The sequence below is a fragment of the Abramis brama genome (assembly GCF_963993115.1).
Source record: "Abramis brama genome assembly, chromosome: 2".
NCBI lineage: Eukaryota > Metazoa > Chordata > Actinopteri > Cypriniformes > Leuciscidae > Abramis > Abramis brama.
In genome coordinates, this window is record NC_139964.1 from 15144803 (window position 1) to 15172507 (window position 27705).

General features: G+C 39.7%; 2 protein-coding genes across 3 annotated transcripts in view; both read left to right on the forward strand.

Moving 5' to 3' along the window:
* Positions 1 to 27705, forward strand: part of LOC311077942 (B-cell receptor CD22-like) — a gene marked incomplete at both ends in the record, with an annotated part of 103985 nt that overhangs the window by 15871 nt on the left and 60409 nt on the right. The gene's annotated exons all lie outside the window — the stretch shown is intronic.
* The window catches only part of LOC311077767 (uncharacterized protein), a 40123-nt gene continuing 32154 nt past the window's right edge, over positions 19737 to 27705 (forward strand). The window contains exons 1-3 of one of the 2 annotated variants that reach the window (XR_014604984.1): positions 19737 to 19833; positions 26817 to 26904; positions 26992 to 27036. The gene's annotated coding sequence lies outside the window, so the exon portion shown is untranslated. The remainder of the gene's footprint in view (positions 19834 to 26816; positions 26905 to 26991; positions 27037 to 27705) is intronic. The other variant, XM_084106382.1, reaches the window with a different exon arrangement.

Consider the following 27705-nt stretch of genomic DNA (forward strand, 5'->3'; position numbering starts at 1 on the left):
TTTGAACTCTCTCCAGTCCAGAACAGTTCTCCTCTTCTCAGTGTCGCGAAATTGGTGCATTTCCTCTGTGAAATTCAGGTTTGTGTATGTTTTATTTTATCTATAAAATCATTACAGCGCTTTAAATCATTTTATTTAATGCAAAACAACATACAGAGGTGTGATGTGACACCTAAATGAGAGTCGCACCTGTCTTTACGCGTGATTGAAACGCCTTGCATAAACACACGACTTTATTCCTAAAGATAATGAATATAATTAATTTGGATGATAAAATGTCCTCAGAACTGTGCACTGTTTGTTTATTGGCAGGTTATGGAGTCAGTCGCTCGCAGTATCTTTCAGCTATGAGTGAAACACAGGACGGCCGTCTGAAGTTTGAAGTTCACCCGCAGAGCACGAGTCCGTCTCCGGCACGAGAACCAGCGCTGATCCGGTGGAGATTGGATAACAGACTGGTTGATTACACTTGAATTAGGCTACCTAAAAGTTTAAATGTTTCATTTTTACTTCTAAAATGTTTATAATGTTTAAATGTAGGCAATATTGTATAGGCTACATGTTAAAACAGTGTAAAATTTGCTGCTGTACTCATCGACAATAAAGGCCAATGTCATGTATACTGGTGGTTTTATGGAATACTATTTTACAAAGGTTTAGAGGAAATAAAAAAAGTTAATATTACTCATAAATAAAAAAAAGTTAATATTACTCATAAATAAAAACAGTTAATATTACTCATTAATATTGTTTTTTAAATGTTTAAATGTTAAATTATTTCTACTCAATTTTATTTGTTAATGTACCAAATGCAGTTACTCAGATTTACTTAATTATTTTCTTGCATTTACTCAATTCATACAGTATATTTAATTGATTTCACAGCTTTAAATTGTACTCAATTTTTTTTGCGTATAAAAATGTTTAACTTTTTAAAGTGTAGTTTTTTTTTTAAATTATACATTTTAAATTTGCAGTTAGCTTAATGTGCGGGACACTTTGCCTAATAAAATGTATTTTAGAGTAATTTTTTTTTAATATAATGTCCTGGGGACAGAAATGTCACATTCGGTGGAATGGCTCAAAACTAGTCCAGTGATGTATTAGGCTGCCTTGAAGGCAATTTCTGTGAGTAATCTAACGAAATGCCATGTAGTATTATATATTGTCCTTGCTCTGCATAAGCGTGGTACAGAACCTCCGTGAAGTTGGCACCCCATAAAACGAAATAATTTCCAAAACTATGCCATTCGTTTGTGCTGTGTTTGTGCTGATTTGTGCCGCAAAAACGAATGTTTGTGCTGGTTTGGTGTTTGAGATATTGAACATTATTTTTTGGGGTTATGTGACGTCACTCTCCACCCCATGTCCTTCAAATCGCTCCAAACCGGTGCCATTCGTTTGTGCTCGGTTTGTGCTCGGTTTGTGCTGGTTTGTGCCGTTAAAACAAACACTGTATCTGTTTTCCTTTCGCAGATATAACCAATTTAATTCGGGGCTGTGACGTCACTCTCCACCCCACCTCATCTAAATTGCTCCAAACCAGCGTTCGTTTGTGCTCGATTTGTGCCAGTTTGTGCCGTTGAAAGAAACATTGCAACTACGATCCCTCTTAAACATAAAAAAAGAAACTTTTTAAGTACAGTTACATAACTGTCCACCCCATATGGTCCAAATCGTTGCAAAACTGTGCCGCTCGTTTGTGCTCGATTTGTGCCGATTTGTGCCGTTACGATGAACATTGTATCTTTTTCCCCTCCTTAGAAATAACACATTGGATTCGGGACAGTGACGTCACTCTCCACGCCATGCCGTTAAAATCGCCCCAAACCGGTGCTTTTTGTTTGTGCTCGATTTGTGCCGCAGAAAGAACCATCATAAATTATTCCATTCTTTAAGCCAGGAACACACAAGCCGACGCCGACGAACTAGTGGCAACGAAAGCAGACTGCAGGGTCGGCTCACGTCGGCAGCATCTGGGTCCAGATTTGCCCTGACACACCAAGCCGATTCTCGACACCCGACGGCCAATTAGCACGTCCGTTCTGCACCTGCGTAGGAAATACCTTTCCGTACCAGCAGGTGGCAGTAGTCTTGGCAGTAGTTACTCAAAGCGGGAAACCGGAAGAAGCTACAGGGATACAAAACATATACAAAGAAAAAGCATATCAGAGTCTTGCTATCCACAGACGGATTTGTGATATTTCGGAAATCGGAAATGTCTGACACGTTGCACATGGCACTGGCGTTGTCAGCCCTTGGTATTTTGCTTGTGGAAGAGGAAAGAAAGAATCGGGCGTGAAAAATACGCAGAAAGCGCACTAAATGGGTGAAACCATGGATTCTCCAGAAACAGGCTCATGGGGCTTTCCCAAACCTGTGTAGAGAGCTGGATCTAGAAAAAAAATTTCGCACGGCTTTTTCCTACTCAGTTTAACACGTTAAAGGAACTTATCACTCCTATTATACAGAGAAAAAACACGAACTACCGGGATTGTATCTCCGTAGGGGAACGTCTGATGATTACACTACGGTTCCTGGCAACAGGTAAGCAAGCTAAAGGTTATTCTTTGTTTTAACATTGCAATACAACACCTTTTCAGTTGTGTACATTTTGGTGTATTATTAAGCTTTATAAAAGTGAAAAGAAATTGATTATTTCGGATGGCAATTGTAGCCTACTTAAAAAGAAACAGCATATAAAATATAATCATATGAAAATGCATTAAAAGTGTTTTGTTCTTGATGATTGATTCTGGAAAAGGTGTGGAAAATTGATAGAGTTATGTGATTTGTATTCTTTGCAGGAGAAAGCTTCAAGAGTCTTTCTTACCAGTTCCGAGTGGGAATGTCTACAATTCAGCAATTCGTTCCTGAAACCTGTGCAGCAATCTACCAGGTCTTAAAAGAGAAATACCTGAAGGTTTGTACACATTCAGACAGTGAAACATCCCAAAATGACTACGAGTTATAAAGGGTCTGACAAATAATTTTTTTTTTTTTTTTTTTACATTTTACTGTTTTTCAGTGCCCAGACACTAAGAGTGGCAGCGAGTTGCCATTGGATTCCAGGCTCAGTGGAACTTCCCAAACTGCCTGGGTGCTCTGTATGGGAAGCACATCAACATTCGTCCCCCACCAGGAACTGGATCGACATTTTACAACTACAAGCGTACATTTTCCATTGTTCTAATGGCACTGGTTGACAGCAAATACAGATTCCTTTATGTTGATGTGGGCTGCAATGGGCGTGTTTCAGATGGTGGAGTGTTTGGTGGATGCTCTTTACAGGATGCTTTGAAGAAAAGAACATCGAACATACCTGCACCTGCACCACTTCCTGAATCTGACCAGCTGGCCCATTACTGCATTGTGGCAGATGAGGCATTTCCCTTGAAGGAATACCTCATGAAGCCATATCCGAACCGCAGGCTATCTGTTGAGCAACGCATATTCAACTACAGGCTTTCGCGAGCTCGGAGGGTGGTTGAAAATGCATTTGGCATCCTGGCAAATCGCTTTCGAGTTTTTCTAACTACCATTAATATTCAAAACACTGCCAAAGTGGAGGACATTGTGTTGGCTTGCTGTGCTCTGCACAACTTTCTGCGTACAGAGTGCTGTGAAGCATACATGGCAGGAATCGACCAGGAAGTACTAGATCAAGACCCCGGCCTACAGCAGGCCTCTCTGCCACACACAACCAACAGTACAACACATGCCAAACAGCTCAGGGATAAACTGTGCCAGTACTTTAATTCAGACATTGGTGCAGTCCCCTTTCAGTGGGGCAAAATATAGTCACTGAGTCACTGCAGTGTGTACCAAAAGTGGGAATGAAAACTGTTGTGTGTGTGTGTAACTTTCATTAAAAAAATCTATAATTTTCTAATTCAAAAAATAATTTTGTATATATTTGTTCTTGGATTAAAATGCATGTTGTTTGTGTGCGAGATTCTCAACTTTCTCTTTTTTTAAACTTCAGTTGCTTAGTCATGATTTGAGCACAGAATAGCCTCCACACACACAAACACACATCTAACACTTCTCTATGTATTTGCAAAGTTCTTTATATTTTTTGGAGCTGATATATCATATTTTATCATATGCAGTAATATGCTCGGAGCTGAATTTTTTTTGTTTTGTTTTATGACAGTGGTGTGAATTTGCTAAATAAAAGCAGAGGTGGAGAATCCAGGGGTCAGAAAGTAAAAGTCCTGCCATATATTTATTCCACCCATGAACTCACACAGCAAACACTCCAGTGTTAAATGAACTCTCCTGTGAGTTTATTTGGCTCCAGACTCAAGAGTGCTAAAGTTAATGAGATAATTAAGTAATTGTTTGAGTGATGATTGAGCATTATTGAAAACACCAGGGCTGCGTTCAGCCCAGACAAAACGTTGCACAACGTTTTTTAAACAGAAACGGTGATGCGTTGAACACACTGTTCTGATGACGCAAGAGTTGCAACTATGGCAGCTGAGAAGGCCATTCTTTGTGTTCTTTGTGAAGAATTTTCTGAGCCTGATGAAGTCGGTATAAATATGTGTTTAATACTACAAAATATGCCCGATGTTACAGTTACTGCACTTGCCGCCCAGAACAAAAGAGAACTTCCCAATCGAGTGAAGGGATGTCTGAAACTGAAATGGAAGCACACATCTTACCTAATTCAGACTAAAACACATCTATTTAGCCTCACATACTGACTTTATTTGTAGGTCTACTGTTTTAATACCCTGTATTTTCTTTCTCATTTTTAGGAAAAGCACTTAATTACCATTGTTTATTTCTATACCAATACACTTGCAATGAAGCTAAAAATATAAACAACTACATCATTATGTTGATATCCTATATTTTTTACAATAAAACTTACAACAAACATGTCTTCTAATATCCTCAGTTGTTGCGTATACCGAGCTGCATCAAACATATTTGTAAATTACTTTCCTTGAAGCCATTGTGCGAGTTCACTTTAATACCACGTGCTTTACATGTCGCTGCTGATTGGACTGCAGTTCTGACACACCCACCAAACAAGAGAAAACGTATCTCAAACCCCGTTGCACACCGGTGCACGCCGTTTCCAGGAAACATGACGTTCAACCCGGAAACCGTAGCAAAACGTTGCGCACCGTTTTGAACTTGAACGTGCCCCTGATGTTAACAAGCAGAATTACTTTTTTGACCCCAGCCTGTCCATTGGATTTCGCCTCTGTCTCGCCCTCTTAATTGGTGGCTCGGCTACCAATTATTTTATGTTTTGTATTGTTTTCTTTCAACCTTTTGGACAATAAATCCTAATCTCAATTGATCTGCTCTTGGGTTCCTATTGTCTCTGCACCTCCCTAACACAAAAGTGTATCTTTTGAAAAGGTACCGCCACAACAACAGCTTTTGTACCTTTTTTTTTTTCTGAGAGTGAACATGAGGGGAACGTGGAAGATAGAAACATCTCAGTGATCGACACACCTGGGCCCTCATTTATCAACAGTGCGTAGAAAAGGTTCTATATTTTGTCCAACGAATGAAATTTAGAATGTGCCTAAGTACAAGAAAATCCGCATTTATCAAACGTGCGCACGCAGTTCTTACGCACATGAGTAAGCAATCATTGTTGATAAATACCACATGTGCGTAAGTACCATGCTCGTTCACATTCATGGTCATTAGCATTCGGAAACGCCTCCAATTAACCATATATGGTGACAACACTTCCCTTTAAAAATTACGTGATTGTGTTTTTTCCTCACTGCAATAATGGCAAAGAGAGCAAAGAAGAGGAACTTCACAAACACAGAATTAGAGATACTTGTAAATGAAGTTGAATCCAACCAACAGATATTGTTTAGTTCATTCACTGCAGGAGGAATTACAAATAAAAGAAAAAATGCTGCATGGGAGAATGTCACCAATGCAGTTAATTCCGTTGGGTCTGAGGAGAGAACTGTCCCAGAAATAAAAAAAAAATGGTTTGATATTAAAGTATTGGCTAAAAAACGTGTCAGGCTATTGGTATGAATTGAAAACACAGTAAATCAGCGTATGCAGCGTTCATAATGATTACATCGACGCATTTGGGTATAAATTCAATAGATATTATTCCTGTCAATAGAAATATGATGTAAACCTATGAGAATCTATCAATATTTCTCCACATCTGCACATTTTTGAGCTAAAAGCCCTGAGGGACGTTGTTTTGTGAATCGCTGTCATGACGACAGCACGGAGTTTTTTTTATGAATGAAAGCGGCTGACGCGCATAATTCATATTAAAGGTATCGACTAATTTTTTCATTTCATAACTCCTGACACAAATTAAGACATAACTGTCACTATGATTTTCTCAGAATACAATAGTGGTCAAATACTGAAACTTGAGTCTTATATCTTTTTAATGATACATAGTTTGTCAAGGTATAACATTAAATCTGATAGTAACTTTGAACTAAATAAAAAAAAAAAACGCTTCAATGCGCGGGCGCACTGGCAACGGTTAACAGGTTAAATGCTTTTTATGTGTAGTGTCGCTATTCTACCACTAGATTATCTGCGTAAGCATGCTCAGAGGTGTGCTTATATTTACACACATTTCTACGTATAAGTACAACTTGGTGAATCCCACACTTTGCGTGAAATTGTTCTTACGCACTCACTACGCACAAATCTGTCCGTACGCACCATTGATAAATGAGGGCCCTGGACTGTATAACACGTCCATCTCACATGAAACACATTTGAAGGCTGAGATTGAGAAGAGTTTGCAGATGTCTGATCCTGGTCCTCATGTGATTCTGCTGGTGATTAAACTGGACAGATTCACAAAAGAGGAGATGGAGACAGTGAAATGGATTCAGAAGAACTTTGGAGGAGATGCTATTAGATTCACCATGCTGCTGTTCACTGGAGCTGATCAGTTAAATAAACCATTAGACACATTTCTGCAGGAAAGCCCAGAGCTGATGAAGGTAGTGGATGAATGTGAGGGAAAGTATCATGCCTTCAGTAATGTGGAGAAGAAGGGTGGAGCTCAAGTCACTGAACTACTGAAGAAGATCAAGACAACAGTGGAGGAGAATGAAGGAGGACACTACACCATTGAGATGTTCAAGGAAACTCAGAGAAAGATTGCCATTTTAAAAATGTTATGTTATGTAACTCCTGTTGTTGCATGTTGTGTTGTTTTCTATCTATCAAGAAGGTTCTGGTACGACTTGCTTCGTAAGTTGTGAACATTGTAATCAAACTATAATCATGATAATAATGATTTATTTATTTATTTTACTATTATTGATTTCATTATATTCATTGTATTCACACATCTAAACATATTTGAATCTTGTTTAGCAGTGGAAAATTATTTGTAAAGGTAACCGTCTAGAAAATAGACTTGCAAGTCTACAGAAAAACAAGTAAAGAAAAATAAAACTTTTAAGTAATTAAAACAAATCGTTGTGTTTTTTTTATGGTTCTACATCACACACAGTAACTATTGCATAGATCAGTTTTGTACATTGCTGTTAGTAATGCTGCTATCAAATTAGGGGGTACTTTTTGAAAATTGTATTAACTTTTAGATTTTTATTCTTTATCATGACAGAGAAAGAAAAATATCAATCGTTCAAACTGAAATAAGCAAGATGCAGAGAAACAGCGAACAACCTCTAAGTAAGTACTGAATATTTAATTCAATCCATGCACCTTTTATTAATCCATATATCTGTCAATCTTTTTTACATTGTCAGATCTGAATATTGTGCTGTTGGGTAAGACTGGAGCATGAAAGAGTGAGTCAGGAAACACCATCATCGGAGTTAGAGGAACATTTGAAGAAGATTTTTCTCCTGAGTCTGTGACCAGAATCTGTAAATCAGAACAAAAAAAGGTGGACGGGCAAACAATCACAGTGATCGACACTGTAGGACTCCCTGATACCTCAAAGAAGATTACAGATGTTCAGAACAAAATTGAGCAGATATTTTATTGTGCACGTCATGGTGTTGATGTGTTTCTGCTGGTGATCAAACTGAGTGAGAAATTCACAGAGGAGAGCAGGAAAGTTGTGAAATGGATCCAGGAAAATTTTGGTAAAAAGTTCTCGAATCACACAATAGTGCTCTTTACTCATAAAGATCAACTACCTAAAGACTTATCTGAAAAAAAATCTTCAATACTGGAATCAGTAGTTAATCAATTTCCAGAATGTTATACTGTTCTTGATAACAAAGATAAAGACCAATCTCAGGTGAAAAACCTCCTGAAAAAGATAAACACACTGAGAGAGAAGAACAAAAACAGGAGATATACTGCACAGGATTATATGGAGACTCAGGATGAAATACTACAGAGAAAATTTCTCACTGGAGCAGCTGTAGGAGGAAGAGTAGGAGCAGCTGTAGGAGGAGGAGGATTAGGAGCAGGTACAGTTCTGGTAGCAGGTTTAGGAGTGTATTTTTTAGCTAGAAAATATATCTGCAGCTTCAGCAACTCAGAAACAGGGGAGAACAAGAAACTGAGCTGAGTTTTTCCAATGAGTCAGGGTTGTCACTTTACTTGCATTTTACATTACATTTGACTTCTGGAAGAAAAAGATGGTTATTTTTGTCACGCTGCATTATATCATCAGTAGGTGGCAGCAGACTGAAATGTGCATATTGAACGTGAATGTTTTCACATGTTACTTTGTTGAGAAATGGATCTTTTTGTAAACAGCTTGTGAACAGAAAAGTCTGTTTGTTATCTTTGTGTAATTGCTGTTAAGCAGATGTTCTATGCAATTGTTTAATAATTAACTTATAATTAAATCCATCATTTCATGCATTCGTCTATTCATGCATTCGTCTATTATCATGCATATCGTCTTATATTTATGAATTTGATGTAATGCTACGTAAACTCATTTGTGGCTCTTTAAATGTAAGGTGTGAGAATGCATCACTTTAGCGGAAATGACAAAAATATTGCGTCGCCCCCAATGGACTGACGAAGAGCGGACGCCTAACGAGGCTCTGAAAGTTGAATTTAAGTTTAAAATAAGTGTTGTTTCAAGTCAAAAGGGGACAGTAAAGAAGATTGTGTTAAACAAAGGACTCAAGGACCTCTTTTCATGACAAGCAGCCAACGAGGTATTTGTTTTGCTTGATGTATTGAAAGCATCACTTTTTTTGCATCTCGTTTCCTTTAAGACTGCATTGTATAATAGGCTGATGTGTTTGTACTATGTTCATTTATGAATGCAGTTCTCACGGCGTAAACAAGACGAGCCAAAGAATTAAAACACCCGTTTTAAGGAACCGACCTGTGTCTGTGTTGCTGTGAAGAGAGCTACACTTTGCGTGTTAATTTAAAAAAAAAGGGGATTTTTTTATTTATTTTTTTAATGTTATTCTTGTTATCAGAGAGCAATATAAAAATAAATAAACCTGCGTTTAAGTTCATTCTTACGGTTTTCAAAAAGATATGGATACAACAATGCTATTATTATCTTGAGTTTGAGTCTCAGTACCTGCAGGAAGTAAAGGTGTGGGGATCATTATAACCTCAACGGAGGTGCCCTTGAGCAAGACAACGAACCCCCAAGTGTGTGTGCGCGCGTGTTTGTTGTGTGTGTGTGTGCACTTGAATGGGTGAAAAGCAGAGCACAAATTCAGAGTATGGGACAGCATACTTGGCTACAAGCACCAAAAAATGAAAATGCTGTCATCATTTACTCTCCCTCAAGTTGTTTCTTCTGCTGAACACAAAGGAAGATATTTTGAAGAATGTCAGTAATCAGACAGTTGATGGACACCATTGACTTCCATAGTAGAGAAAAAAAAAAATACTATGGAAGTAAATGGGTATGGAAGTCAACTTTTTGGTTACCGACGTTCTTCAAAATATATTATTTTGAGTTCAGCAGAGGAAAGAAATACATACAGGTTTGGAACAACTTGCTGAGTAAATGATGACAGAATTTTCATTTTTTTGGGTGAACTATCTCTTTAAAGCATCACATTTGATAACATCAGATTGTGCACCACTATCTCCTTTGTTTACACGAGGCGAGTCTGTACAATGGTGGCAATAGCCAAAATATTGCAAATAATAGAATACAAAAAATATAATAAAATAATATAAAAAATATAATACAAAATAATAACCTTTCTTCTGATTGGCCAACATGGCTTTACGGTTAGGGTTATATCGCCACCTGTAGTCTTTTTGCATTATCATGTGGATAAGTTTTTTTTTTAAGGGATGATTAAGCATTATTAAAGACAGCTAATGATAATGAGCAGAATCACTGAAGGAAAGAGAAACACAAGAATTACAATAGACTTCCTGCATGACGATGACGTCATGCACATGCATATTATGTGTTCAGTCTATTGTGTTTCATTCATCTAATGGTCTGGCAGCAGAATACAGCGTTTTTATGGGGATCGTTTTAACAAAAAAAAATTCCGTTTTAAGCATATCGTTGTCGTGTAAACGTACCCTTAATCTTTCAGGCCTGGTTTAACACACAGGGTTTAGATTAAAGGCCCGTTCACACCAAGGACGATAACTATAAAGATAACGATAAAGATATAATTCTAAAAATCGTTCTCCATATTAAAGAATAACAGAGTTCACACCACAACTATAACGATAAAGATATGAGGAACGATATCGTTGGGATCACTTTCAGAACGATTTTTTTCCAGCTGTCGAACGATAAAACACTGACAGCCAATCAGAATCCATTCTAATTTAAAGGTCTCGCGCATTTAAAATGGATCTGGATCATCCGGGCGTGCGCGTGCTTAGAATAAAAAGACCGTTATCGGTTATCTGACCGTTGGTGTGGACGCATATATAGTTATCTTTATCGTTATCTTTATAGTTATCTTGCTTGGTGTGAACGGGCCTTAAGCCAGAATTAGGCCTTTTTTTTTTTTTTTCAGAATTAGGCCTTTGTTCAATTGGAACATTTAGCTTTTATAAACATGCCTTAATAACACATTACTGGTGTGAACCTTGAGACAAAAAAAGGCACTGACATATTTTAAGATCTGTCAGTGCAAGCTGCTTTCAGTTGAAACAGCTCAATAATGCATTTTAGTCTGGGACTATCTTAAGCTTTGTCAAGATCTCAGCAGAGGAGGATTAAACAACTCCACAAACAGCATTACCAGCTTCACTTATTACTAACCAGGGCTGCGTTTCCCAAAAGCATCGTAAGCAAACTATGGTCGCAAGTTCCATGGAATTGTGTTGTTAACGACGGAACATGCGACCACACCCCAAGTTAAGAATTACTGAGAATTAACAGAGGTTTAGATGTTGATGTTGTAAGCCGGGTGCCAGTATGTCTGAGCGACCCCTCGGGGAAACAAAAGGCTCTCCTGAGAATTAACATTTGAACTCTCTCTTACATACGTAACAGGAACATCCGAGATGCACCACAGAGTGCAGCTCACACCTCAATCTCACCATCTCCCCCTTCTCCTCCTTGACCGGAACTCACTGAAAACCCATGCAATGTTATGTGTGTACAAAAAGTAACTATACATGTTTGATATCATTTAAAGTGTCTCAGTGCGCCTGGTAAAATGGTCTCATTCTCCCAACCATAATGATGAGAAAAAGTGATGTGTCCCTTAAAGGTGTTCCCTCCCCAAGATCCTCCATTCAAACTATACCTCCTGTGTGTAAAACAAGAACCCATTCAAGTACAAATTCTGATCTCACAGTGTGAGCCCCTCAATAGGGGACCAAAATCTAATTATAATGACAGACGCCACCATTTGGTAAGAATACTGAATTATCTGGGTTTATAAGGAAAAGGAGCAGGAAAGTTTGGGGAGTCTGTAGGTTGACTTCCCACACAACCGCTGTGTGTAATTTTCATTGCCAGGTAATGATTTCTACAAATTCCTAGATTTCTGAATTGTTGTGATTAACTGATGATTTTATTCTTATGAAATGGATTTTGAATTATTGCTTCATTATCTGGTCAATAAATTGTAAACATTTGATTTTATTCTGACTGACTCTAAGATTGTTTTCCCAAGTAGATTATCAGATTCGTATATTCCCAACAAGTTTTGCGTCAGATTAGTTACGGCTAATATTTGGCACCAGTTCAAGTGTACTTGGTTTGCAGAAGACAAGTTAATTCTGTTTAGGCCAGCGAATGCTGTTTGATCAACCTAAATCTGGGAGTTTTCTAATTACCTCAGTTTTAATTTAATCTTACTTTAGATAAGTGTACGTTGCAACACATCCTTTCTTTTAAAGATGTTACTTTGAGGGGGTTCAACAGAATTTTGACATGTACTGATAAAAATAACTCTTCTTCACAAAACAAATGATCATTTGCTTAAATTTTATTTTCTTCACCAGTGCTTAATAAATGTGTCAAAAAGACAATAGAAATAATTCAGAGATCTTGGAGGTCTTTGTCTCTTCAATAAAGAGTCAATGAGATGAAGAAAACTTATCTCTTGGCATATCTTGTCTTTGATAAGGTGTGTGTTGATGAAGTGATGATGAAGATGCAATGAGTCTCAGATCCCCAAAGTTATTTGAGTGCGATGCAATGATAGTAATCCTATAATCCTCCATACGAGAAAAGATCGTTTGAAATGAAGATGCTCAGTGAATAGCTGTCCTCAGCGTCACATAGCTGATCATGTGCAAGGCCATGTGCTGTAGCCTTGATGCTGGTGTGGACCGCTCTTCGATTCACTGTCTCTAGAATCCAGTCCGTGCTCACAAAAGAACATGTGGTAAATAAAAAGTCCTTTCTAGAAAGAAATCAAATAACTAACATCAGTAATCTCAAACAAACACAACATCAAATATAAAACAAACCATACTCACAGTTGAGCAGAAACTCAAAGAGTTCTCAACACAGGACTTTGGATGAGAAAGAAGGTAGCATAAGATCAATCCTCAGATTTCCCTCTACCAAACGAACTGACTTACTCTATGGTATCAGTGTTTATATACCCAGTTACCGCCTGGCAATAGCGCCCTCTAACTGTTCCTGCCCATGACTCTAATACATCACAACAGGGTCTTAACAAAAATACTTAAAGAACAAAAATACAAAAAGTACAGAATTACAAAAAGTAACGTTTTGTCCGTTACAACGTGAGCAATCACAGGCTTGGCCAATCCAAAGCTATTATAAGAGAAGTAAAGTTGGTCGACTAACATCCTTAATAGTGGCCAAAACCTCCACTGAATTAAAACGATTAAATTAAGTTCAAGGGGATGCAGTCCATGGGGGCTATTAAAGTATCTTTGATTGTGTACGTGTGAATACGGCAAATCTCAGGTAATGAACCAGTTACCTCTGTTTGACTGGAACTGGCGAAACTGTGTCGTGAAACCTGCGAAAGATGAAGGACCTCAAAGTGATATAGTTTCCTAATCTGAGCAGGTAAAATATAATTAAAGAGTTAATAAAAAGTAATCAAACATCATTAAAACGTCAGATGAAATAACGAGTCAATACATGTGAGAAAATGTATTTTATTTAATCTTGTTGTGTTGCGTAAAAGGAAATACAGTAACACGCAGAACCCTTCACCTGTATTACAATCACACACACCTGCACAATCACACACACCTGCACAATCACACACACCTGCACATCATCCACAATCACACACACCTGCACAATCACACACACCTGCACATCATCCACAATCACACACACCTGCACAATCACACACACCTGCACGTCATTCACAATCACACACACCTGCACGTCATCCACAATCACACACACCTGCACATCATTCACAATCACACACACCTGCACGTCATCCACAATCACACACACCTGCACATCATTCACAATCACACACACCTGCACGTCATCCACAATCACACACACCTGCACGTCATCCACAATCACACACACCTGCACAATCACACACACCTGCACATCATCCACAATCACACACACCTGCACAATCACACACACCTGCACAATCACACACACCTGCACATCATCCACAATCACACACACCTGCACAATCACACACACCTGCACGTCATTCACAATCACACACACCTGCACGTCATTCACAATCACACACACCTGCACGTCATCCACAATCACACACACCTGCACATCATCCACAATCACACACACCTGCACATCATCCACAATCACACACCTTCACGTCATCCACAATCACACACACCTGCACATCATCCACAATCACACACACCTGCACGTCATCCACAATCACACACACACACACACACACACACACACACCTGCATGTCATCCACACACACACCTGCATGTCATCATCATCATCACCGCCGTGCGTTGTTACAAAATCTGCCGTGCACACCGGCAGGCGAAATGGGCCCTTGCGCACCCAACGCGCGCGACCGCCCACACCGCGATGACGTCATTTTTGCCGCGCGCACCTTCGCGCTCGTGCAGACGCGTCGAGTATAAACCAGGCTTAAGACCTGACCCCCAAAAAAAAATAAAAATAAATAAATCCTGCCTCATAGCCACATCAAAAACTGGCTAACTATTAACTAGATAAAAGTAAAACTACTCTGTTTACATTCATTGCACAATATAAGCCTGTTGAATCCTCAGCTTTTCCACTGAAGATGACAGATAACACGTCTGGACTCATATCTGCTGATATCATCATCACTTTAGAGATTGTTTTTCTTAAAAATAATTCCGGCTTGAACTTCCAGCCTGGTTTGATCCTGGTTTAGTCCTCTAGTCTATATGTCTGTCTGTCTTCCATTAGATGGCGCCGTTGTTTGAATCTCTTGTTTTCTTAATTTAACTCCAGTACCATGTTTACCATTTAGCAAAACGAGTCATCCAGATTTTATTAAAGGCACAGTATGTAAGTTTTGCCCCTAGAGGTCGCATATTCAAAACAATAAAAAAGAGGTAGGTTGATGACTCTGTGAATAAGCATGAAATGATGGGAGTTTTCGTCTTCACCTCCACTGCTGATGGAAATCAATCTGACAGGACTCACAAATCATGTTTTCGGATGAGCTAATGAAATAAAGTTTTATAAGTTTTCATTTGATCTCATGATTTTATTTCATTCTAATGAATTAGCCACACGTAATGTAATGTTTAATGCTAAATTACTACTCATTCATTCACTTTATTTGTTGAATTAATTGGTGGTAAACGTGATGAGCTACATAACAATAATTAATGTCGATAAAGGTATCCAAACAGTTACTCGCCTGTCTAATAAAACACATGCAAGATCAGCGTCTCTGTCTAGGTGAAGTTTGTCGCGAAGCTCTCTCCATCTAGGAAATATTGATCCTCAGAGTGGCGTGCTAGACACTACAACTACTACTTCTGCGTTGTTTTCATTAGACTCACTGTGTTGCCATGGTTTCTACAATGTAAAAAGTGAATCTCTTGCAGTTAACGACATGCATGAATTTAACTATACATCACTGGATCATTAACTACACAATCACCGCCTGTTAAATAAAGCAACATCCAGCATATTCTCAATGTTTCTTGGTCTTCTCCTGGACTGAAGCACAGGCTCTACTCTTCAACACAATGGTGACCCACAAAACTCACTCATCTCATGTGAAATTCACAATCATGGGTTCCTATAGGGATTACTGGATTTCAGCTGTGAAATTTCATCAAGCAATGGCAAGAGTTTATTGTAAAAGAGCCAACAAACACACCTCTGATGTTAATGTATTTTGTTCCACAGAGCACATGTGCACTTCCCGTTTCACTTTACACCGCAGAAAGTATTGTTTCACTTCACCGGATGTTATGGGTGCAACAGCATTAGAGGCACATATTCACATATTCAATACTGCCTGAGAGGAAATAAGACCCCCCCCCCCCCCCCCCCCCTCCCCCCTCCCCCCCCCTCCCCTCCTTTTTTTAAAGACCTCTTCTTGTAAATCAGGGCTGTTTCTGTTAGACATAGCACTGTGTACAATCACTTTCACTTTTCACTGCAGAGAGACTTGATTCACTTTAGCCGATAAGCAGCATTAAAGGGATAGTTCGCCCAAAAATGATATTTAAGCCATGATTTACTCACCCTCAAGCCGTTCGAGATGCATATGTCAATCTTTTTTCAGACTAACACATTTTCAGTTATTTTAGAAAATGTCTTAGATCTTTCAGTGGTTATAATGTGAAGCAATGGGGTCCAGCTGCTCCAAGTCGCAAATTGTGCATGCATCCTTTACAAAAATAATCCATCCGGCTCCAGGGGGATAAACGAAGGCCTTCTGAGGGTAATCCGTGCGGTTTTGTCGTAAAAATATACATATTTAAAACTTTATAAACGAAAATAACTGGCTTCCGGTGGCGGTCGGCGCGCGTTCACGGAGATGGATGCTGGCATATGACGTAGGACGTAGCGTAGGAAGCGTCGTGATGTAGAACGAATGTAGAGTTTTGTTTTGCTCTGCTCTCTGGCTGCGCTGTTACGCTCGTTCTACGTCACGACGCTTCCATCTCCATGAACGCGCGCCGACCGCCACCGGAAGCCAGTTATTTTCGTTTATAAAGTTTTAAATATGTATATTTTTACAACAAAACTGCACGGATTACCCTCAGAAGGCCTTCGTTTATCCCCCTGGAGCCGGATGGATTACTTTTGTGAAGGATGCATGCACATTTTGCGACTTGGAGCAGCTGTTCCCCATTGCTTCACATTATAACCACTGAAAGATCTAAGACATTTTCTAAAATAACTGAAAATGTGTTCGTCTGAAAAAAGATTGACATATGCATCTCGAACGGCTTGAGGGTGAGTAAATCATGGCTTAAATATCATTTTTGGGCGAACTATCCCTTTAAGATTCTTTAATAATAGGGGACATGAACAGTAGGGTTGCTTATTTGGATTATAAGATATGTGTTATGATTTTACTGGTGTAAGAACTGATTTTCCTGCTAAGACAAAAGCTGAGATAAAACTCACTCTTGCAATAAAGCAATAAAACGCACCCTGGACAGAAGATCGCAAAGAAAGAGCACAGGGCATTGTCTTGTCCAAACTTTTCTCCTTCCTTATCTCTGCATCCCCCTCTCCCTCCTCCTGAGTCAAGTCACCAAAAGTTCACTAAGAATGTCTATATATCACATATGATGTATCTTGTGAATCTATTTTTTTCCTTTTCATGTTTGGTATCATTTTAAATGTCTCAGTGCGATTGGTAAAATGGTCTTAATTTCATTGCAGTCATTGGTATTATGAGAAAGATTGAAAACTTAGAAGAATCCTGTTCTCCTCTTTGGGTGATGTCTCTTCAAGTTATCTGATCATTCTCCCCTCTCCCCCGAAACCAGGCGTTACCCCCTGGGGTACATGAATTGACCCAAAACAACTCTAAAAATTGGTATAATACTTTGTTTTGGTCTGGGTATTTAAGGGGAAGTGGCAAAGCAGACTTTGGGAACCTGTAACCAGGAAAACCCATGCAGTGCTGTGTCAGTGTTTTCTCAAGTCTTACACTTGGAACACACTCACACACCCCTGTGTGTCTCTGTCAGGAATGCATTGCTTACTTTTAGAGTCATCTTTGAGAAATTGATGTCATGTATTTATTATTTCTGAATTGGCTTTTAATCATTTACTTGTGTAATTGCCATGATACAATTTTACCAGACAAATAAAATGTTATATTTGATTTAGTCTGGACTCTCCTGAAATCATTATTTTAGTAGATTATGAGGAGGCTGGTGCTACCGCAGCTCTGTGTCCAGGATAGGTCAAACTAAAGGCGCATATAAAAACGGAGCAAAAGGCGCGTCATCTGAAGACCTTTTGATTTCTGTCTATCACTGACTTGGCAAGTTGTACGGAAGTGGCTAAATAAACTACACTTTTTTGTATGAGTGAGCAGTAGGCAACCGACTTAAGAGGTATTAGCAAACCCTGCACCCTCTGACCAAGATCAGACTGGCGAGGCTGTGTCCGTGAGATCCACGTAAACCTGGGGCATGTGACTCTGTGCGGCATCAGGTCCCTTAATGAATGAATAATTGAAAATATGAGATACTCAGAAAATAATCAAAGTCTAAATGAAGTCATAATCAATATTTATGATTATTTTCTAATAAGAAACACAATCTAAATTTGATTATCATTTGAAATTGGAGTCAGATTAAGTGTAGAGCTAAAGTAATATTGAAACTAAATTCTAATAAATTAAGTGAACTTCACTGGAGCGCTGAAAAGACATACACGCATTATCCCTTCGCCAAGACCGTTGGACTCTGTCTTTGGGCCAATGGGTGGTCCTTACACTGGGGTACTCATATCCAGAACTAATGACGGATAACATTTTCTGGCTGAGCATTTCCAAAGGAAACTTTCTTTGACATAGAATACAGAATAAAACACAAATATTGAGGAAAAATTTAAAAAAATATTTTCTAATTTCAATATAATTATGTCTGTTCAATATAACTTTTAAAGTGACCTGATATTCCCAAGTTTTCATTGATTGTAAGTACAAAAGGGTGAACATAATAGGTTCTAGTTCTAGCAAACAGAAGGAAACGTTTCTGTAAACATACTGTGTCATATTCCGCTGGCAGGAATCCCGTGAGCTCATGGACATCTTCAAAGTGGTGGGCGCCGTGGCGTCGGGGATGGCGGGTGTGGTCCGAGCTGTGGTGGACGTCCCGGTGGGGATGGTGCAGGGAGCCGCTGAGAGCATAATGGAGGCCAGCGATAAGATAGACAGCGGCAGCACACCCGGAGACTGAGTGAACGCTGTGTTCGGTCTGATAGCGTCTCCCCTGACCGGCGCGGTGTCCGGAGGAACTAAACAGATTTTCAAGGCACCAGGAAAAGTTGTGCAGGGTGTTGCAGATGGTGTTGAGAAAGTTTTAGACGATTATAGACTTTTATCAACAATCATATTGTGTACACCTTTTAATAACTCCTGGAAACTGGAGAAAAATTGCTAATAAAAAATGAAAAAGACAATATTTCATACACTCACAGTTAATGATGGTTTGATGATGCCTTTGCAAATTACTTCATAATATCATAACTTCATTCTGAGCGAATGCAATGATTGGACAAACATTTTTTGGTTCTGAGATTTCCACAGACAATACATGTACATGTTTTATTATTTAGACCACTTCTATTATTGACTGCTATGATGTCCTACCTGCCTGTATTTCCATACTTCGTGCAGAAATCATACTTATCTGGTCAGAACACCAAGACCAGATATGAGATGGTGGTGTTTGTCTGTAATCAGATGTGATCTTTGATTTTGATATTAATGGAGGACAAACTATCAGCAAATGGTCATCCATACAGATGTAAAACTGTGTCATTTGGCCTTAAAGATCCCATTCAAATATTTATTGTACAATGGCTCAGATGGTCATAATCAATTTTAATTCACACATTTTAATATGCTACAGATGCCCAAATCTCCACATGTGCATTTACCGTATGAAAGAGCAGCTTCAAGAAAAGCCCTAGTTTACAGGAAAGACTGTGGAAATGAAAGTCCTCGCATTTCAACAAGTGATTTCTTGTTCAAACTCACAGGCTCATGGATGATGAGGATTATGTTCTTCATGATACTTGAACATTAAAGTAAAAATGTTGAAGTATATGTCTTCTCAGTAAGAAATAAATATCTTTACTAACATCTTCACTTCCTGTTTACTGGGGGTTTTGGATCAGTAACTCCCACTGTTTGATCTCAGTTCCGCAGTTAGTCTATAAAGACCCTAGAGGGAGTAACTCAACATCGATTTTAAGAAGATCAGCTGATCAACACCAACACCAACACCAACACCAAGACCATCAGTGACAGCAGGTCAGTATTCACAATCTGTTTGATGACATTATAGCTAACCTAACCATATATTTACTGTGTATAACACGTTTAGCATGTACAGTAACTTCATTTCAGGGGCATTAACACAAAGGCTCATTTTGACAGACATTACAGGAAAAAATTGCCTTTAATTTTATATTTTTAATTTAGTCTCTCTGTCATATTGTGCCCTTCTTTCTGGCTCAACATATTTTTGCATGCACAACAGTGTTTCTGCTGCTGATCTGACTCCCATTCCTGACGTAGGATGATTGTCGAAGTTTAATTGGACACATTTCATCAAATATTTAATTTTTGTCAAAATTATGAGTTGTCATGATATTGGTTAATTTATATATGATATATTTTAAATAAAATGATTTATAAATGAAGTAAAAAACTCAACCCTATCACAAGTTTTCAACCACTAAACAATGAGAAATATACAGATATGTGACAGGGTTGAGTGTGACGCCGTTTAGGTTTTTTCCTCAAAATGGGCCACTGCTCCTCCTGTAGTGTAGAGTAGACCATATGGCAGCAATGAAATAAGTACATTGTATGCGTATGAATTTAAAATAAAATGTTAAAAAATAATACATTTCCATCTTAACTTTATGTGATGGGGTTGAGTTGAATATGCCTCAAAAATACGATTAAAAAGTATGAAACTACTTACCATATTCTGCACCACTGTTAAAGAGACCTGAATGGTTGGTGTGATGGGGTTGAGTACAGACTGAGGGACATCATTTTATACACTGTAAAAAAAAATTACTGCCTTAAATTACAAGTACATTAAACTTGGACATTTAAGTTGTTTCAACTTAAATTACATTACACTGACTTAAAAAAATGTTTTGAATCTTGTATAACTTATAAAAAACAGTTGAAAATTGTTTAACTTATTTCGATGAGTAACAGCAATGAAAAATGTTGTCATAACTTATTGATCATTAAGTTGACGGGATGTTTTTGCATTGCTTTAATTAATATAATAAAGCTATTTTTTATAAGTTATACAAGATTCAAGACATTTTTAAAGTCAGTTTAATGTAATTTAAGTTGAAATGACTTAAACATCCAAGTTGACTGTACTTAAAAAAATTGAAGACAGCGACTTTTCTTTTACAGTGTAGTCTTTTTTTTTATTAAAGACACAGTGCACATTTTGTTAAAAGTACAAATTTAGTGAAGTGCCCCAGGGATAAAAAGATAGAAATGATACCAATGATAAATTATGATAAAAATGAGTTATGATAAAAATTATATAAATGCAATAATTATTTTTATTCATCATAATAAAGGAAATACCAAATTATTGCGATACACTTTTAACTAGTGCTGTGCAGTGATTTATCGCGATTAATTACATCCAAAATAAAAGTTTGTGTTTACATATATGTGTGTATGTGTGTACTGTGTATAGTTATTTTGTATATGAATACACACACATGCATGTATAGTCAAACCAAAAATTATTTTTTACTAGTGGGTGCAGGACACTGTAGTTCATTTATATAAGTGAGGATAGCAAGGTGTCTGAATATTTTTTGGGATGACTATATATTTAAAAAAAAAAATATTTATATATAAAATATTTATATTTATATCTAATATAAATTATGTATAAATTTACAGTATATACATGCAAATATTTCTTAAATATATACTTGCATATGTGTGTATTTATATATACAAAATAATTATACACAGTACACAGAGATGGTTGCGGGGCCTCCCTGACAAGGGGAACCTTGAAACTCCGGGCCTGACCGTGGCTGTACTGGCTCCAGTGGAGGGACCGGAAGGGGCATGTGCTGTGGCGCTCTCCCACTAGGCTCCCTCCCCTGCAGGCACCTGGTTGAGTTGAAAGGGGCCGGCACTTTCCGCAGTCTGCTAGCATGCCAGTGAGAGCCATCGCTCAACAAGAATGTGGCAGACAGTAACTGACAATCCACCTGGAGGGGTTTAGACCAAAACGATGCCATTTTGCTGCTACGGTGGGGTCTGCGGATCCGAACCCAGTCCATCATCGTTATCTTATTCTCCTTGTGCCTCTTGTCGAAGCTGTCCTTCATTCGCCTCTGGTTTGAAGTTACCGCTGCTTTGGCTGCAACCCAGGTGCCATTGCTGCTGCTGACAAGTCTCGTGCTCTGAGTCTGTCCAATGACAACTCCATCTCCCGGCCGAGCATGAGTAAAGCAGGAGAGGCCTGGGTGGTGGTGTGCTGGCTAGCTCTGTAATGCATCAAAGTTAGGTTGAGTGCTGTTTGGAATGTGTACCCCTGGACAAGATGTGCACGAATGCCGTTCTTAAGGCTCTGACTGAACCTTTCGACCCCGCCGTTCGCTTGGGGGTGGTAGAGTGCAGCCCGGATATGCTTAATTCCCTTATTGCAAAAGAAAGTGGAGAAGTCTGCAGAGGTGAACTGCGGCCCATTGTCAGTAGTGATGGCACGGGGCATGCCCCAGTGAGCAAACAGGCTGTCCAGTATCTGTGTGATGGTCTGTGATGTGACCATTCCGGCTGGTATTACCTCAGGCCATTTAGAATGGAGATCGTACACGACCACTAGAAAGAGTTGATGATGAGGAACTCTATGGTCATGAATTTCCCCACAAATGTCCAGTTGAAGGTGATCCCATGGGCAAAATGGTCAATGCTTGGCCACCAGACCAGGTCCCGGCATCTTTGCTTGAGCTTAACGATGCCCAAGTGGCCCTCATGCACCATTGATAGGACACGTGTACACAGGCTGCCCGGCACCACTGTACAGAGGCCCCTGGAGACACAAACATCACCCCAGCAGGACAGTTCATTTCGTACTTTAGCAAAAGGTTTTAACTCCTCAGGCATCCGTGCTGGCCACCCTGAGCATATATATGTGCGGAGTGTTGTCAGTATGGGGTCACACTTGGACTCCCTTTGCAGCTCCTCCAGGGAGACAGACGCTTTCAGAGGTGCATAGAGCATCTGGATGAGTTCTGGCTCCATGTCATCACTGCCTGGCGAGGCTGTTGATGTGGGCACATCAATGGATCGAGATAGAAGATCAGCGACCACGTTGTCCCTCCCTGGTGTGAATTTAAGTTGGTAATCATACTGCCTTAGGCGCTCACCCCATCTGTGCAGACGTAAGGGTTTATGACCTGAGCCGGAGGCTGACAAGAGCGTGATCAGAGCCTGATGGTCGGTGCGGAGGATGAAACAACGACTATAGAGGAAAAGGTGCCATCTTTCAGTTGCCCAGATACACGGTTCTGGAGGCGAATGCTACTGGTCTTTCCACTCCATCCTGCTCTTGTGACAGCACTGCTCCTAAGGCCTGTGTAGATGCATCACAGGTGACGATAGTCTGACTGTCAGGGTTAAAGTGGGCCAGGACAGGTGGTGTGGTAAGCTGGGACTTCAGTGTCTGGACGGCCTCAGAGCATGCCGCAGTCCAGTCCCATGGCTCCTCTTTTTTTTAGTAACTGGCGAAGTGGTGCTGTGGTTCGGGAGTACTGAGGCAGGAAACAAACCCAACAAAATCTAAGGCTGAGGCTGCAAACGTGCATTTCTTTCCATTCAACGTAAGGTTATGTGCCATGAGAGCACTGACCACCCTACTGAGATGGTTGTTATGGGTCTGGACATCCGATGCATGAACAACTATGTCATCCAGGAAAACTGCAACTCCAGGAACTCCAGGAAAACAGCCTTATTTACAGAGCGCAGGTCAACACAGACTCGTATTCCACCAGATTTTTTCTTTGCAATGACCAGCTTAGAAATCCAGGGGGCCGCATTAACTGGCTCAATCACCCCCATGTCCAGCATCATTTGAAGCTCAGCAGTGACTTCCTCCAGCAGAGCTAGAGGAATCCTGCGCAGGGGCTGTTTGACTGGCGATATCCCAGGGTCCACTAGAGGCTTGTGGGTGAAAGCTGTAAGGCAGCCCAGTCCGTCAAACAGCGCTGGCCATCTCTGTTGCCAGGTGGAGGTGACGCGGAAAACGCCAAGCATAGTAATCCTGGAACTGTTGTAGCCACAGAGAGATGTGCAGGACTGCTGTAATGGCAGATTGGAGAGGAACTTGTGATACGTATTGGCATTGAGCAACGATTCAGCTGCACCCATATCCAGGAGGAGTGGGAAACTCACCTCATCCAGCAGCACAGTACATGTCCTAAAAGCTGCCTGGCCAGCTGATACATGTCTAATTTCAGTGTAGTCATTACAGACAGGTGAGAGTGTCCTCTGTGATGCTTACGTAGCAGGAGCCGACCGGCATACTTTAGCAAAGTAATTTTTTTAAAAGCAATTCCTACATGTCTGCCCACGTGCAGGGCAATTTTGGGCTCTTGAATTGTGCGAACTAGACCCGCAGTTGCCACAAAAACTTGAACTGCACCGGTTTCTCTGCAGCTGTGCAAAATGCACTGGAAAACCTGCATCCTTACTCTCACTTTTTCCTATAGGTAAGGGAATGTGGCCTTAGTAACTGGCAGGTCGGAGTTGTTGCATAGGGATGTCCACGGGGGGGGCGCGCATCAGTGAGCAGCTCTGCGACAGCTGCCTCCACTTGTAGCGCGATTACAACAGCTTGATTTAGTGTTAGTTCGTCAGATTCTAACAACAGTTTTTCGCGTATCTTTTCACACAGTATCCCTTCAATAAGCTGATCACGAACAATCTCATCTTGAAGTGTCCCATAATTGCACGAGAGCGCCAGATCTCGCAGATTAGTTACGTAGTCCTGCACGGACTCACCCGATCACTGAAGCCGTTTGCGTAGCTTGTATCGGCGTAGTATGACTCGTTGCTGGCCCGTGATGTGGAGAGCGAGCTGAGCGACCACTTCCTCGTAAGTCTCCGCTTCCCCAAGAGCGCAATATATTCTCTGTCCCTCGGCCCCGAGACAGTGACGAAGCAGGGCAATTTTCCTCCAATCCGAAATATCAGTATAGTCCATAGCCTCGAGATACACCGTGAAACCATCGATCCAACTCGCCCACGGAATAGGCGGTTCACCAGGAACGGGAAGAAAAGGTGTTGGCGGTGGTAAGCTAAACTCAGCCATCCTTGTCGCCAATGTTGTGTTGAAGTGTTTTAGTTATTCAGCAAGAAGTTCAATCTCACACCAGAGCTCAGAACGATAACCTCTTTACTCTTTTCTTTGTCTCACAGAACCCCCATAACCTTGGTTACCTTGAATAAGAATACAACAGCCATATTTCTGTGAAATTGTGATTTGCATTGTAAAAAGGCTCAGTCTAGTGCAGAGATTGGAGAACACATAGGAGACTCTAGATGCATCCTTTAAAATACGCCGACTTAAGATCATGTAATGAAGTCTGCCTTCCTAATCCTTCAAAATGAGATGACCTTCAATGGCCTGACTTAATACTGATGCAATTAAATATATTACTTAAAATTTTATTAAAGTGTTTAAATAAAGCATTGATTTAACATTTATTTAATTCTGTCAGGTTGTATTTTTAATGTTTTTGTAATGAAAGGGATGCAGAATCGACTTTCAATGACATTACTATTGATTGATTTTGTTTAGGGGTTCAAGCATGAAATGCTGAAACCCTATTGTAATTGTAAGGATTTGTAAAACGCATCGTGCAGGCCAAACCGTTAGGCCTAGAGACTAGAAACCTGGCCAGATGGTAGGCCTCAATTTGGGGAGAACCTATCAGAGTATGACCCCGATTGGCCCATTGGCGTCCGTGAGGGTCCGCTAGGGTCCGCGTGACGTAAAAATCGTCATCGGAAGGTGTGAGCGGAGGCTCCTTGCGGACATCCGCATGCCTCCCATTTTTTGTGACCGCGTGGTCAAAAGGGCGCGCGTTCATTAGGTTAAAACCGCGAAAGAGATGGAAATACTGTCCTGGCCAATCTACTGCGCATGCGTTCAACGTGTTCACCTCAGCAGAAAGTATAAATACAAGTAGTCCACGTCCGAGCTGTGCGCAGCTGTCGTGTACGTGTCCAAATTGGAGGCTTTAGGCCGTTTGTCCTAGACTCAAGTGTCTTACACCACTATGATCCCTGGCTTAAGTCGGACAAAATGGGTATCTCCAATTTCGATTTAGGCAGGAAAAATGTTCTGCTATGTCGAATTTTGTCCAAAACCTACTTTTGCGAACTAGTCCCTGGTTGTTCGCCCGATCAGAACCAGACCAGTCTAGTACAATTCTCTGGACTCCCTAGATCAATAATGGAAAATGGTAAATTGCCTGTTTTGGCTGTAAATGGTCTTTTCCATCTATGATGTCAGTGTTTAAAAGTTTGCTAAATAAAACTTTGTCTTTTGATGCTTATGTTCTTAAAGGCCTTAAATGCTTGAACCCTGATAAATTCTGCTTGCAGCTTTAATTTTATTATTAAAAATTTTAACATTATGGTGCATAACTGAGGGTGCAAACATGATGTTGAAACAACATTACGTCGCAGTATTTATCTACTGGTGACACATCAATGTTGACTTGTAAATGTAACTTGTTATCTGGGATAAAACTTCAGCACATTTGACTGTCTTCATGTCAGCCTTAACTGGGTGAAAGAGAAGCACTGAAACAGAAAATGAAAGTGAATACAAGGTCAGTTATTTTCCTCACAATATAGTCATTTTTTCATTTAAAATGAGCATGTTCTTCACAGAGAAGCTGATGTGCATTTTAGAAAGATGAGTAGATAAACTGGGTGTCCCTCTCAACAAGAAAAAAAGAAAAGTTTTTTTCCTCATTACTGAGTGTTTTTGATGTTTCACCATTGGTCTTATTTACTGAGGGGTTTTGACTGGCATGTAATCGTCTCCTGAGAGTGAATTGATCCAGTCAGAGCTGCTGCTGTTTCTTCTCTGTAAAACATTAACAGAGACGTTACAGGTTCAGACAGGGTTAATAGTTCACAGCATCATCCAAAACTGAACTACAAAAAAAAAGCATTGCAATATAATCACGCCCACCGTTTGATTTCCGTTCCCCCAGTGTGTATAAAAACCCCCTTGAGATGATCTAGTCAGTCCACACTGATCTGAAGAACCTCATCTGACATCAACACCATCTGTGGCCTCGGGTCAGTATTCATAAGCTATATTTGATGATATGATATTATTCAGCACATTTAGAATGTATAGAAACCTCATTTGCATTTACATTATAGGTGTAAACAACTTCACCGATTCTTCCAGCTCCTCAGAAGTTGACAGTAAGAAATCTATTATATGTTATAGTAATGAAACCAAAGCTGTTTGCTCATGTCAGTATTGTGTCATGGATTTATGTCTTAATATAAACAATTATGATTCCGAATGGTTAAATAATTATATATGTGACCAGTCACGGAAAGTAGGGACACAAGTCGGTTCTGGGGCATTTTGAGTTATTCACAGATTCTGAAAGTGTAGTCTCCAAGCTTTCCAACCATGTGTAACACATGGAAATCTGATAATATTTGGAGAAGTTATGGCCATTTAAAGGTAGGCACTCACAAACGCACAAAGGGGAGAAAACAGCGTCTAAAGATTCTCACCTCTCTCCTGCTGGGAGTGACAATAGGGCTCATTTACATCTCATTTAGATAAGCCATACCCCCCTGTAAAGCTGTAAGCACGGGGGGAGCAGAAAGGCCAGGAAAATGTGCCATCAAATAAAAAATAAAAAATAAAGTTTGCAGGTAATATATAAATAAATGTCTCTTAGCATCTACCGATAAAACTGTATAGGCAACTCTTGTGTACACTGAATAAAAAATAAGATAAACTCTAGACAATGTTCAAATCAAAAACAGGATGTGCTATGTGATATGTATATATATATAGTATGAGTAGGCTATTAGTAGGCTATAGCATTCATTTCGTTTGTTTTTTAAGTAAGA